Source organism: Drosophila bipectinata, unplaced genomic scaffold (genome assembly GCF_030179905.1).
Source record: "Drosophila bipectinata strain 14024-0381.07 unplaced genomic scaffold, DbipHiC1v2 scaffold_138, whole genome shotgun sequence".
NCBI classification, from domain to species: domain Eukaryota; kingdom Metazoa; phylum Arthropoda; class Insecta; order Diptera; family Drosophilidae; genus Drosophila; species Drosophila bipectinata.
This window is the reverse complement of record NW_027222776.1, coordinates 71,931-86,063: the sequence shown is the minus strand read 5'-3', so window position 1 is coordinate 86,063 and position 14,133 is coordinate 71,931. Positions and strand designations below refer to the sequence as shown.

Below are 14,133 nucleotides of genomic sequence, written 5' to 3'. Positions count from 1 at the left end.
TAAAAATATTAAAAATATTTTTCATATGGATATGCAATCGTATGGGATTCCAAATATGTGTGGGAAAGTCATACTTCCCATACAATAAATGACCGGATTGACGAAACCGTGTTCAAAAAGGTATATAGGGTAGGTGGTGTTCAGCCTACCAATATAATATTAAAATAATATTATATTAAACAGAAGACCGCCAGTATTAATATATAAGCATATGGTTATGAATACATATGCATATAACATATATGAAAATATATGAATATAAAAAAATATATATGGATATGAAAATATTTATATGTATATGAAATATATGGTAGGTGATGGGGATAGCCTACCATATAATATATAATATAATAATTTAATTATATTATATTAAATATGGAAATATTAAAAATATATTAAAAATATTAAAAATATTTTCATATGGATATGCAATCGTATGGATATCCAAATATGTGTGGGAAAGTCATACTTCCCATACAATAAATGACCGGATTGACGAAACCGTGTTCAAAAAGGTATATAGGGTAGGTGGTGTTCGGCCTACCAATTATTATATTAAACAGAAGACCGCCAGTATTAATATATGAGCATATGGTTATGAATACATATGCATATAACATATATGAAAATATATGAATATAAAAAAATATATATGGATATGAAAATATTTATATGTATATGAAATATATGGTAGGTGATGAGGATAGCCTACCATATAATATATAATATAATAATTTAATTATATTATATTAAATATGGAAATATTAAAAATATATTAAAAATATTAAAAATATTTTCATATGGATATGCAATCGTATGGATATCCAAATATGTGTGGGAAAGTCATACTTCCCATACAATAAATGACCGGATTGACGAAACCGTGTTCAAAAAGGTATATAGGGTAGGTGGTGTTCGGCCTACCAATATAATATTAAAATAATATTATATTAAACAGAAGACCGCCAGTATTAATATATGAGCATATGGTTATGAATACATATGCATATAACATATATGAAATATATGAATATAAAAAAATATATATTTTATATGTATATGAAATATATGGTAGGTGATGGTGATAGCCTACCATATAATATATAATATAATAATTTAATTATATTATATTAAATATGGAAATATTAAAAATATATTAAAAATATTAAAAATATTTTCATATGGATATGCAATCGTATGGATATCCAAATATGTGTGGGAAAGTCATACTTCCCATACAATAAATGACCGGATTGACGAAACCGTGTTCAAAAAGGTATATAGGGTAGGTGGTGTTCGGCCTACCAATATAATATTAAAATAATATTATATTAAACAGAAGACCGCCAGTATTAATATATAAGCATATGGTTATGAATACATATGCATATAACATATATGAAAATATATGAATATAAAAAAATATATATGGATATGAAAATATTTATATGTATATGAAATATATGGTAGGTGATGGTGATAGCCTACCATATAATATATAATATAATAATTTAATTATATTATATTAAATATGGAAATATTAAAAATAAAATATTTTTCATATGGATATGCAATCGTATGGATATCCAAATATGTGTGGGAAAGTCTACTTCCCATACAATAATACCGGATTGACGAAACCGTGTTCAAAAAGGTATAGGGTAGGTGGTGTTCAGCCTGCCATATAATATTAAATAATATTATATTAAACAGAAGACCGCCAGTATTAATATATGAGCATATGGTTATGAATACATATGCATATAACATATATGAAAATATATGAATATAAAAAAATATATATGGATATAAAATATTTATATGTATATGAAATATATGGTAGGTGATGGGATAGCCTACCATATATATATATATAATAATATTTATTATATTATAATAAATATGGAATATTAATTATTTTCATATGGATATGATATGGATATGGATATGGATATACATATTCATATGGATATACTAAAATATACTGAAATATACCGATGAGTATATTTAGGTGAGGGTAAAAAGGCAAATAAATACCCAGCTTGACGAAAGTGTGTTCAAAAAGGTATATAGGGTAGGTGGTGTCGTCCTACCATATAGTATATTTTATATTATATGAATATACTAAAATACCGATGAGTATTTTTAGGTGAGGGAAAGAAGGCAAATAAATACCCAGCTTGACGAAAGTGTTGGTCAAAAGGTATATATGGTAGGTGGTGTAAGCCTATCTATATAATATAACATACTATATTATATATTTATATCACTATATTGTATACTTAATATAGTCGTTGAAGCGTCTACGTCTTATTATAAATTATATTTGACAAGTTTCCAATTATTATCGTTAATTTCTGGTTCTAGGCAAATAAAAAATTTCTTTATTATATCCTAGTAAGTATATGGAATTAAATTTAATTTCATATACGTATATGATAATAGTAGTAATTATTATTATTATTATTGTATAAATAAATATGAATAAACTATATATATGAAAATATATGAATATATGAAAATTAAAAGTGCTTAGTTTTATATCTATAAACTAGACTTTTATATACAAAAAATAAATTTTAAATTTATTATCAAAATACATATGCGATAATTTTATTATAAAATTAAGCAAATATATATATGTGAATATATACAAATTGTTGTATGTGAAAATATAAAGATATTTTAGAATTAAATATATGCATAATATTGTATTTTATTAAAAAAATATTAAAGAAGGCTTATATAAATAAAAAGACCGCCCGCTCATTAAATACCCTAACACAAACGAGGGTTTAAGAAAAAGCCATGAAAAAAATATACCCTGAGGTATGCGTTGGGCACCCGAGGGATATATTATAAATATATATATATATATATATATTTTAATAAATGAACGAATATTGAATGCCATATAATAATGGCCAAATTCGTTAATATTTTAATTTATACAAATATTTGCAATATTTATTTTCTATATATCAATATGAAAATGAAATATATCAAAGATATAAACATTATTCTGGTTGATCCTGCCAGTAGTTATATGCTTGTCTCAAAGATTAAGCCATGCATGTCTAAGTACACACGCATTAAAAGTGAAACCGCAAAAGGCTCATTATATCAGTTATGGTTCCTTAGATCGTTACAGTTACTTGGATAACTGTGGTAATTCTAGAGCTAATACATGACATTAAAACCTGAACCTTATGGGACATGTGCTTTTATTAGGCTAAAACCAAGCGATCGCAAGATCGTTATATTGGTTGAACTCTAGATAACATGCAGATCGTATGGTCTTGTACCGACCAGATCTTTCAAATGTCTGCCCTATCAACTTTTGATGGTAGTATCTAGGACTACCATGGTTGCAACGGGTAACCGGGAATCAGGGTTCGATTCCGGCGAGGCAGCCTGACAAACGGCTACCACATCTAAGGAAGGCACAGCAGGCGCGTAAATTACCCACTCCCAGCTCGGGAGGTAGTGACGAAAAATAACAATACAGGACTCATATCCGAGGCCCTGTAATTGGAATGAGTACACTTTAAATCCTTTAACAAGGACCAATTGGAGGGCAAGTCTGGTGCCAGCAGCCGCGGTAATTCCAGCTCCAATAGCGTATATTAAAGTTGTTGCGGTTTAAAACGTTCGTAGTTGAACTTGTGCTTCATACGGGTAGTACAACATACAATTGTAGTTAGTACTATACCTTTTGTATGTAAGCGTATTACCGGTGGAGTCTTATATATGTTTAAATACTTGTATTTTTTCATATGTTCCTCCTATTTAAAACCTGCATTAGTGCTCTTAAACGAGTGTTATTGTGGCCGTACAATTACTTTGACCAATTAAGTGCTTAAAGCAGGCTTCAAATGCCTGAATATTCTGTGCATGGGATAATGAAATAAGACCTCTGTTCTGCTTTCATTGGTTTTCAGATCAAGAGGTAATGATTAATAGAAGCAGTTTGGGGGCATTAGTATTACGACCGAGAGTGAAATTCTTGGACCGTCGTAAGACTAACTTAAGCGAAAGCATTTGCCAAGATGTTTTCATTAATCAAGAACGAAAGTTAGAGGTTCGAAGGCGATCAGATACCGCCCTAGTTCTAACCATAAACGATGCCAGCTAGCAATTGGGTGTAGCTACTTTTATGGCTCTCTCAGTCGCTTCCCGGAAACCAAAGCTTTTGGGCTCCGGGGGAAGTATGGTTGCAAAGCTGAAACTTAAAGGAATTGACGGAAGGGCACCACCAGGAGTGGAGCCTGCGGCTTAATTTGACTCAACACGGGAAACTTACCAGGTCCGAACATAAGTGTGTAAGACAGATTGATAGCTCTTTCTCGAATCTATGGGTGTGGTGCATGGCCGTTCTTAGTTCGTGGAGTGATTTGTCTGGTTAATTCCGATAACGAACGAGACTCAAATATATTAAATAGATATCTTCAGGATTATGTTTGAAGCTTATATAGCCTTCATTCATGGTAGCAGTAAAATGTTTATTGTGTTTGAATGTGTTATATAGTGGAGCCGTACCTGTTGGTTTGTCCCATTATAAGGATACTAGCTTCTTAAATGGACAATTGCGTCTAGCAATAATGAGATTGAGCAATAACAGGTCTGTGATGCCCTTAGATGTCCTGGCTGCACGCGCGCTACAATGAAGTATCAACGTGTATTTCCTAGACCGAGAGGTCCGGGTAACCGCTGAACCACTTTCATGCTTGGGATTGTGAACTGAAACTGTTCACATGACTTGAATTCCTAGTAAGTGTGAGTCATTAACTCGCATTGATTACGTCCCTGCCCTTTGTGCACACCGCCCGTCGCTACTACCGATTGAATTATTTAGTGAGGTCTCCGGACGTGATCACTGTGACGCCTTGTGTGTTACGGTTGTTTCGCAGAAGTTGACCGAACTTGATTATTTAGAGGAAGTAAAAGTCGTACAAGGTTTCCGTAGGTGAACCTGCGGAAGGTCATTATTGAATGAATCTTATCCGTTTTAAAATATTTATTATATATAAATATATAAATAAAATTACCCAAAAATAAAAGACATATATATTATATTGAATATATAGACCATTTGTTGTCTTCAATATAATTGCGTGTATATTTAATTAATATACATGCGTTGCGTGATGTATTGTTCATATTAAATTATGCGCATACATTGATAAATGCAACACCTAAAATATACATTGTTGTACCTGATATACAGGTTAATGCTTTATATAATATTAAACAATATAAATTATATTTATATTGATTATATAAAACTAAGACATTTCGCAACAATTATTTTAGGTATATAAAAAATTAAACATATTTTATATGTTTAAATATAGACGAATATATTGAATATAAATTGCGTGTATATTTAATTAATATACATGCGTTGCGTGATGTATTGTTCATATTAAATTATGCGCATACATTGATAATGCAACACCTAAAATATACATTGTTGTACCTGATATACAGGTTAATGCTTTATATAATATTAAAACAATATAAATTATATTTATATTGATTATATAAAACTAGACATTTCGCAACAATTATTTTTAGGTATAAAAATAACTTATTGAAGGAATTGATATATGCCAGTTAAATGGTGTATTTTTAATTTCTTTCAATAAAAACATAATTGACGAATTGTATATTTATATATATTTATAAAACTCTAAGCGGTGGATCACTCGGCTCATGGGTCGATGAAGAACGCAGCAAACTGTGCGTCATCGTGTGAACTGCAGGCACATGAACATCGACATTTGAACGCATATCGCAGTCCATGCTGTTATGTACTTTAATTAATTTTATAGTGCTGCTTGGACTACATATGGTTGAGGGTTGTAAGACTATGCTAATAAAGTTGCTTATTATTATATATTGTTATAATGATATGCATATGGTAAGTTATTTGTTTTATTTATATATTAATAATAGTAAATATTAAAGCAATTATCTCAAATATTTATAAAAGAAAAATGAAGATATACAATTCTTTCTTTTTTTCAATTCAAATAATACTGAGAAATGTCTAGCATAAAAAAAATTAAATTTTTTTAACTAGAATTGTCTCTTATTTAAAGATGCGAAAATTGAAAATATATCAAATATATTGTTCTTCATAGAGATATATTGTTTATATATATATATACATTGCTTTATACAACCTCAACTCATGGGACTACCCCTGAATTTAAGCATATTAATTAGGGGAGGAAAAGAAACTAACAAGGATTTTCTTAGTAGCGGCGAGCGAAAAGAATCAGTTCAGCACTAAGTCACTTTGTCTATATGGCAAATGTGAGATGCAGTGTATGGAGCGTCAATATTCTAGTATGAGAAATTAACGATTTAAGTCCTTCTTAAATGAGGCCATTTACCCATAGAGGGTGCCAGGCCGTATAACGTTAATGATTACTAGATGATGTTTCCAAAGAGTCGTGTTGCTTGATAGTGCAGCACTAAGTGGGTGGTAAACTCCATCTAAACTAAATATAACCATGAGACCGATAGTAAACAAGTACCGTGAGGGAAGTTGAAAAGAACTCTGAATAGGGAGTGAAGTAGTACGTGAAACTGCTTAGAGGTTAAGCCCGATGACCTGAATATCCATTATGGAAAATTCTCATTAAAGTTATAATATTTAATAATATTATAGAAGTAGTGTGCATTTTTTCCATATAAGGACATTGTAATCTATTAACATATATAATTTATCATAAAATATGACTTATAGTTTATTCAAATTATTATGCTTGCATTTTACATAGGATAAATTCATTAATTTGATAAAGTGTTTGATAGATTAATAGATACAGTGCGTTAATTTTTCGGAATTATATATGGCATAATTATCATTGATTTTGTGTTTATTATATGCACTTGTATGATTACCACTGCGAAAAAGTCAGGATCCCTTCGAGACCCGAATTGAAACACGGACAAAGGAGTCTAACATATGTGCAGGTTAGTGGTATTGAAACCTGATAGCGTAATTAACTTGTGTATTAATGGGGTGAGTTGTTTAACTATTTGATAGTTAATGAACACAATCGCGGGGCGGTCTATATAGTTATGTATAATAATGTTTATATTATTTATGCCTCTAACTGGAACGTACCTTGCGCAGATATGCTGTGACCCGAAAGATGGTGAACTATACTTGATCAGGTGGAAGTCTTGGGAAACCCTGATGGAAGACCGAAACAGTTCTGACGTGCAAATCGATTGTCAGAATTGAGTATAGGGGCGAAAGACCAATCGAACCATCTAGTAGCTGGTTCCTTCCGAAGTTTCCCTCAGGATAGCTGGTGCATTTTAATGTTATATAAAATAATCTTATCTGGTAAAGCGAATGATTAGAGGCCTTAGGGTCGAAACGATCTTAACCTATTCTCAAACTTTAAATGGGTAAGAACCTTAACTTTCTTGATATGAAGTTTAAGGTTATGATATAATGTGCCCAGTGGGCCACTTTTGGTAAGCAGAACTGGCGCTGTGGGATGAACCAAACGTAATGTTACGGTGCCCAAATTAACAACTCATGCAGAAACCATGAAAGGCGTTGGTTGCTTAAAACAGCAGGACGGTGATCATGGAAGTCGAAATCCGCTAAGGAGTGTGTAACAACTCACCTGCCGAAGCAACTAGCCCTTAAAATGGATGGCGCTTAAGTTGTATACCTATACATTACCGCTAAAGTAGATGATTTATATTACTTGTAATATAAATTTTGAAACTTTAGTGAGTAGGAAGGTACAATGGTATGCGTAGAAGTGTTTGGCGTAAGCCTGCATGGAGCTGCTATTGGTACAGATCTTGGTGGTAGTAGCAAATAATCGAATGAGACCTTGGAGGACTGAAGTGGAGAAGGGTTTCGTGTGAACAGTGGTTGATCACGAGTTAGTCGGTCCTAAGTTCAAGGCGAAAGCCGAAAATTTTCAAGTAAAAATAAATATTACAATTATTGTGAAAATTATATACTTGAATAATTTTGAACGAAAGGGAATACGGTTCCAATTCCGTAACCTGTTGAGTATCCGTTTGTTATTAAATATGGGCCTCGTGCTCATCCTGGCAACAGGAACGACCATAAAGAAGCCGTCGAGAGATATCGGAAGAGTTTTCTTTTCTGTTTTATAGTCGTACTACCATGGAAGTCTTTCGCAGAGAGATATGGTAGATGGGCTAGAAGAGCATGACATATACTGTTGTGTCGATATTTTCTCCTCGGACCTTGAAAATTTATGGTGGATACGCAAACTTCTCAACAGGCCGTACCAATATCCGCAGCTGGTCTCCAAGGTGAAGAGTCTCTAGTCGATAGAATAATGTAGGTAAGGGAAGTCGGCAAATTAGATCCGTAACTTCGGGATAAGGATTGGCTCTGAAGATTGAGATAGTCGGGCTTGATTGGGAAACAATAATATGGTTTATGTGCTCGTTCTGGGTAAATAGAGTTATAATCATTTATGGTTGTAACTTGTTCCCCGGATAGTTTAGTTACGTATCCAATTGTGGAACTTTCTTGCTAAAATTTTTAAGAATACTAGTTGGGTCAAACCAATTAGTTCTTATTAATTATAACGATTATCAATTAACAATCAATTCAGAACTGGCACGGACTTGGGGAATCCGACTGTCTAATTAAAAACAAAGCATTGTGATGGCCCTAGCGGGTGTTGACACAATGTGATTTCTGCCCAGTGCTCTGAATGTCAAAGTGAAGAAATTCAAGTAAGCGCGGGTCAACGGCGGGAGTAACTATGACTCTCTTAAGGAGAATTGGATTTGATCGCGTAGAGTGGGTGCAATTCCGTAACTCGTAAATCATACGATCAAGTCAAGTCGACTCAAAACCTCCTCGTGGTATTCTCTGGGTACTAGCTTTTGCTGGTAGCTGATTTGAGCGGCGTAGGGGTCCCTGGGTTACCAGCCCCTTGGACCCCTTATAAACATATTGGTGCAGAAACTAACAACGAGCCTCGGATAATTGATGATATTTAGGAAGAGGAGAGTCCACGGCTACTAGTCTGGATGCTAGCAACCAGTATGAACGTGGTGCAGCGGTTAACCTTTCAGGTCGGGTGCCCTGCACGATATGTGGAATGTCGTTAAACTCCGAGGGGGTTTGGGCGTCCACATGTCACATCGACCCAAAGACTAACTTGATACACAACGTCTTCGTGTTGATAAAAAGCGAGGTGGTCAGAGGAAGAAACGTTGATGATGGCGAGAAAGGAGGTCGAGCTTGCAGCAAGTGGTATTCGACATCTAAATAAAAAGCTAGCGGAAATTTTTACACACCGCAGTTCCGATGCAATTTCTTCATATCGGAAGAGGGGTGAATATAAGGCAAAACTGGAACAGATAAGAGGGCAATCTGTTCCCACCCCAGAAGCATTAGAGTCGAATACCTCACAGCGCCGCCCTAGTAATAGCGAGCAAAACCGACGAGTATCAACATCATCTTCGGGACCAATCAGACCACACGAACAGACGAACAGCGAAATCCTCAGGGTACTACAGGGCTTTGCCCCAGTAGTATGCGATTCCCGGTGGAGAGCCGAGGTCCTGCAAACTATCGTAGATAATGCGCAGGTCTCGGGACAGGAAACCACTCTCCAAAGTTTATCTTGCTATCTCATGGAAATTTTTCCGCCACGGAATGAACCGCACATTCTGACGAGGCCCCGAACGGAGCCTCGAAATATGAGACAGCGTAGAAGGCAGCAGTACGCTAGGGTTCAGCGTAACTGGGATAAACATCCGGGAAGATGCATAAAGTCCCTGCTGGAGGGCGCTGACGAGTCGGTGCAGCCACCCCAGGAAATTATGGAGCCATATTGGAGACAGATAATGACCACGCCTAGCTCAAGCTCCATCGAACACGCCTCGTTCCACATGGAACGTTCGTTGAGAGAGTATGGTCCGCTGTGAACCAGCGCGATCTTAGGGCCCATAAGGTCAAATTATCAGGTTCTCCAGGCCCGGACGGGATTACTCCAAGAACTGCCAGGAGTATCCCCGATGGCATTATGCTACGCATAATGAACTTAATTCTCTGGTGTGGGAGACTTCCGTACTCCATCCGTCTGGCCAGAACCATCTTCATCCCGAAGATGGCGACGGCAAGTCGTCCGCAAGACTATCGTCCTATTTCAGTCCCCTCGGTTTTGGTTAGGCAACTAAATGCCATTTTGGCAGCCCGGTTGATTAGTGCAGTCAACTGGGATTCGCGTCAGCGAGGGTTCCTACCGACCGATGGGTGTGCTGACAATACGACGATTGTTGATTTAGTTCTAAGGGAACATCATAAGCGATTTAAATCGTGCTACATCGGGACCCTCGATGTTAGTAAAGCCTTTGATGCGGTAGCTCACAAAGCGGTCTACAACACATTGGCTTCGTATGGTGCCCCACAAGGACTAATCAACTACATACGGAATTCGTACGAGGGCGGCGGCACAATGCTAACTGGGAACGGGTGGGTTTCAAGGGAGTTCATTCCTGCAAGAGGCGTCAAGCAGGGTGACCCTTTGTCTCCCATACTATTTAATCTGGTCATTGACCGGTTACTTAGGTCCTTACCCAGTGAGATTGGTGCCAAAGTCGGAAACGCTATGACAAATGCGGCTGCGTTCGCAGATGATATAGTCCTTTTTGCGGAAACTCCGATGGGCCTTCAGAAATTGTTGGACACCACAGTTGGCTTTCTCTCCTCTGTGGGCCTCACCCTTAACACTGACAAGTGTTTCACTGTCAGCATAAAGGGGCAAGCCAAGCAAAAGTGTACTGTCGTGGAACGGCGGAGCTTTTTGATTGGTGAGCGCGAGGTTCCTTCACTGAAGCGCACTGACGAGTGGAAGTATTTAGGGATTAAATTCACTGCGGATGGGCGGGTCCGGTACAATCCAGCTGAGGAGTTGCAACCGAAGCTGTTGAGATTGACTCGGGCCCCCCTGAAGCCACAGCAGAAGTTATTTGCCCTTCGGACTGTCCTTATCCCACAACTCTATCACAAGCTGACCCTTGGGAGTGTGACGATAGGCGTTCTGAAGAAATTTGACACATTGGTTCGATATACCGCACGGAAGTGGTTGAGGCTTCCGGTAGACGTACCAACTTCTTTTTCCATGCCCCCCACAAAGTGGGGGTCTCGGGTTACCATCGTTGAGATGGATAGCACCGATGCTTCGTTTGAAGCGATTGAGCAGTATAAAATGGCCTCACCTCGAGCAATCCGAGGTAGCCAGCTCTTTCGTGGAAGACGAAATGCGGAGGGCCCGGGATAGGCTTCAGGCTGGAAGTCAAGAGTTGTTAACCCGTCTACAGGTAGATTCGTACTTGGCAAATAGGTTGCACATGTCTGTTGATGGTGGCGGGCTCCGTGAAGCAGAGCGTTTTGCTCCGCAGCACGGATGGGTTGTCCAACCCACGCGTTTGCTAACAGGAAGGGAATATACAGAAGGAATCAAACTGCGGATAAATGCCCTACCCTCAAGGTCTCGTACCACGAGGGGAAGGCACGAATTGGGAAGACGGTGCCGTGCAGGATGTGATGCTCCCGAAACAACAAACCACATCTTGCAGCAATGCTATCGTACTCATGGGAGGAGGGTAGCTAGGCACGACGGCGTAGTAAATCTAATCAAGCGGGGACTTGAGAGGAAAGGCTGCGTCGTTCATGTTGAACCAAGTCTGCAGGGCGAGACCGGATTGAATAAACCCGACCTGGTAGCTATCCGACAAAATCACATTTATGTGATTGACGCGCAGGTAGTGACTGACGGACATTCTCTCGACCAAGCGCATCAGCGCAAAGTCGAGAAGTACGAGACACCGGACATACGGACGAATTTGCGGAGACTTTTCGGCTCGCAACATGTTGTTGAGTTCCATTCCGCCACTGTGAACTGGAGAGGAATTTGGAGCGGTCAGTCGGTAAAACGGCTGATTGCTTCAGACCTCCTCAGCACTAGTGATAGTCATATCATTAGTGTCCGGGTAATCAGTGGTGGTCTCTGGAGTTGGCGACAATTTATGTATCTGTCGGGATACACGCGTGATTGGACTTAGTCATGCATCACGTTCATATTAAAAGCTTGCTGCCGTAGCATAACATCTAAAAACGGCATAAAATTCGCTTAAAAACGAGGCGGTTTTTAGTACGTAGGCGTCTTCTGGGTCGTATGAACCCACAAGATGAATCGTGCATGCACACTCTTATTGGCTAAATAACATCATAACCTGAGTGTGTATCTTTTGAAGATTTTTACGATCCTTAGCGAACAAAAAAAAAAAAAAAAAAAAAAAATAGCCAAATGCCTCGTCATCTAATTAGTGACGCGCATGAATGGATTAACGAGATTCCTTCTGTCCCTATCTACTATCTAGCGAAACCACAGCCAAGGGAACGGGCTTGGAATAATTAGCGGGGAAAGAAGACCCTTTTGAGCTTGACTCTAATCTGGCAGTGTAAGGAGACATAAGAGGTGTAGAATAAGTGGGAGATATTAGACTTCGGTTTGGTATCGACAATGAAATACCACTACTCTTATTGTTTCCTTACTTACTTGATTAAATGGAACGTGTATCATTTCCTAGCCATTATACGGATATATTTATTATATCTTATGGTATTGGGTTTTGATGCAAGCTTCTTGATCAAAGTATCACGAGTTTGTTATATAATCGCAAACAAATTCTTTAATGAGAGATGCATTCATGTATTATCGATTTGAAAATTTGGTATAACTCCAATTACTCAGGTATGATCCAATTCAAGGACATTGCCAGGTAGGGAGTTTGACTGGGGCGGTACATCTCTCAAATAATAACGGAGGTGTCCCAAGGCCAGCTCAGTGCGGACAGAAACCACACATAGAGCAAAAGGGCAAATGCTGACTTGATCTCGGTGTTCAGTACACACAGGGACAGCAAAAGCTCGGCCTATCGATCCTTTTGGTTTAAAGAGTTTTTAACAAGAGGTGTCAGAAAAGTTACCATAGGGATAACTGGCTTGTGGCGGCCAAGCGTTCATAGCGACGTCGCTTTTTGATCCTTCGATGTCGGCTCTTCCTATCATTGTGAAGCAAAATTCACCAAGCGTTGGATTGTTCACCCATGCAAGGGAACGTGAGCTGGGTTTAGACCGTCGTGAGACAGGTTAGTTTTACCCTACTAATGACAAAACGTTGTTGCGACAGCATTCCTGCGTAGTACGAGAGGAACCGCAGGTACGGACCAATGGCACAATACTTGTTCGAGCGAACAGTGGTATGACGCTACGTCCGTTGGATTATGCCTGAACGCCTCTAAGGTCGTATCCGTGCTGGACTGCAATGATAAATAAGGGGCAATTTGCATTGTATGGCTTCTAAACCATTTAAAGTTTATTATTTATATTTTAAACGACAATGGATGTGATGCCAATGTAATTTGTAACATAGTAAATTGGGAGGATCTTTGATCACCTGATGCCATGCTAGTTACATATGAAAACATTATTTAATACAATGACAAAGCCTAGAATCAATTGTAAACGACTTTTGTAACGGGCAAGGTGTTGTAAGTGGTTGAGCAGCTGCCATACTGCGATCCACTGAAGCTTATCCTTTGCTTGATGATTCGAAATATAAAAAAAATGTAAATATGCATGTGTAAATATGTATATTTAGTATAAAAAATCTTTATATGCTATATCTAAGAAAGCATATAAGGATTTATCACGGGTTGTCCACGTTTCCCTACTAATTGTGGCCTACTAACTGTTTCGTCATCTTATTAGTGACGTGAAAAATGAAAATAATATTTTTCATTTATATTGTTATAAGTCTTAAACCTTAAGACGGCGGGAGTTGAATTACTTTCGTTTAGGTAGCCAAATGCCTCGTCATCTTATTAGTGACGTGAAAAATGAAAATAATATTTTTCATTTATATTGTTATAAGTCTTAAACCTTATAACGGCGGAAGATGAATTACTTTCTTTTAGGTAGCCAAATGCCTCGTCATCTTATTAGTGACGTGAAAAATGAAAATAATATTTTTCATTTATATTGTTATAAGTCTTAAACTTTAAGACGGCGGGAGTTGAATTACTTTCGCATAG

The 14,133-nt window shown here is 37.2% G+C and overlaps 1 non-coding gene and 1 pseudogene across 1 annotated transcript; both read left to right on the top strand.

Moving 5' to 3' along the window:
- Positions 1-5,688: 5,688 nt before the first annotated feature.
- Positions 5,689-5,865, top strand: LOC138926960 (5.8S ribosomal RNA). Its single transcript, XR_011443613.1, has one exon. It is a non-coding gene; the product is annotated as a 5.8S ribosomal RNA (ribosomal RNA).
- Positions 5,866-6,184: 319 nt separating this feature from the next.
- Positions 6,185-13,654, top strand: LOC138926972 (large subunit ribosomal RNA; annotated as a pseudogene).
- Positions 13,655-14,133: the final 479 nt, after the last annotated feature.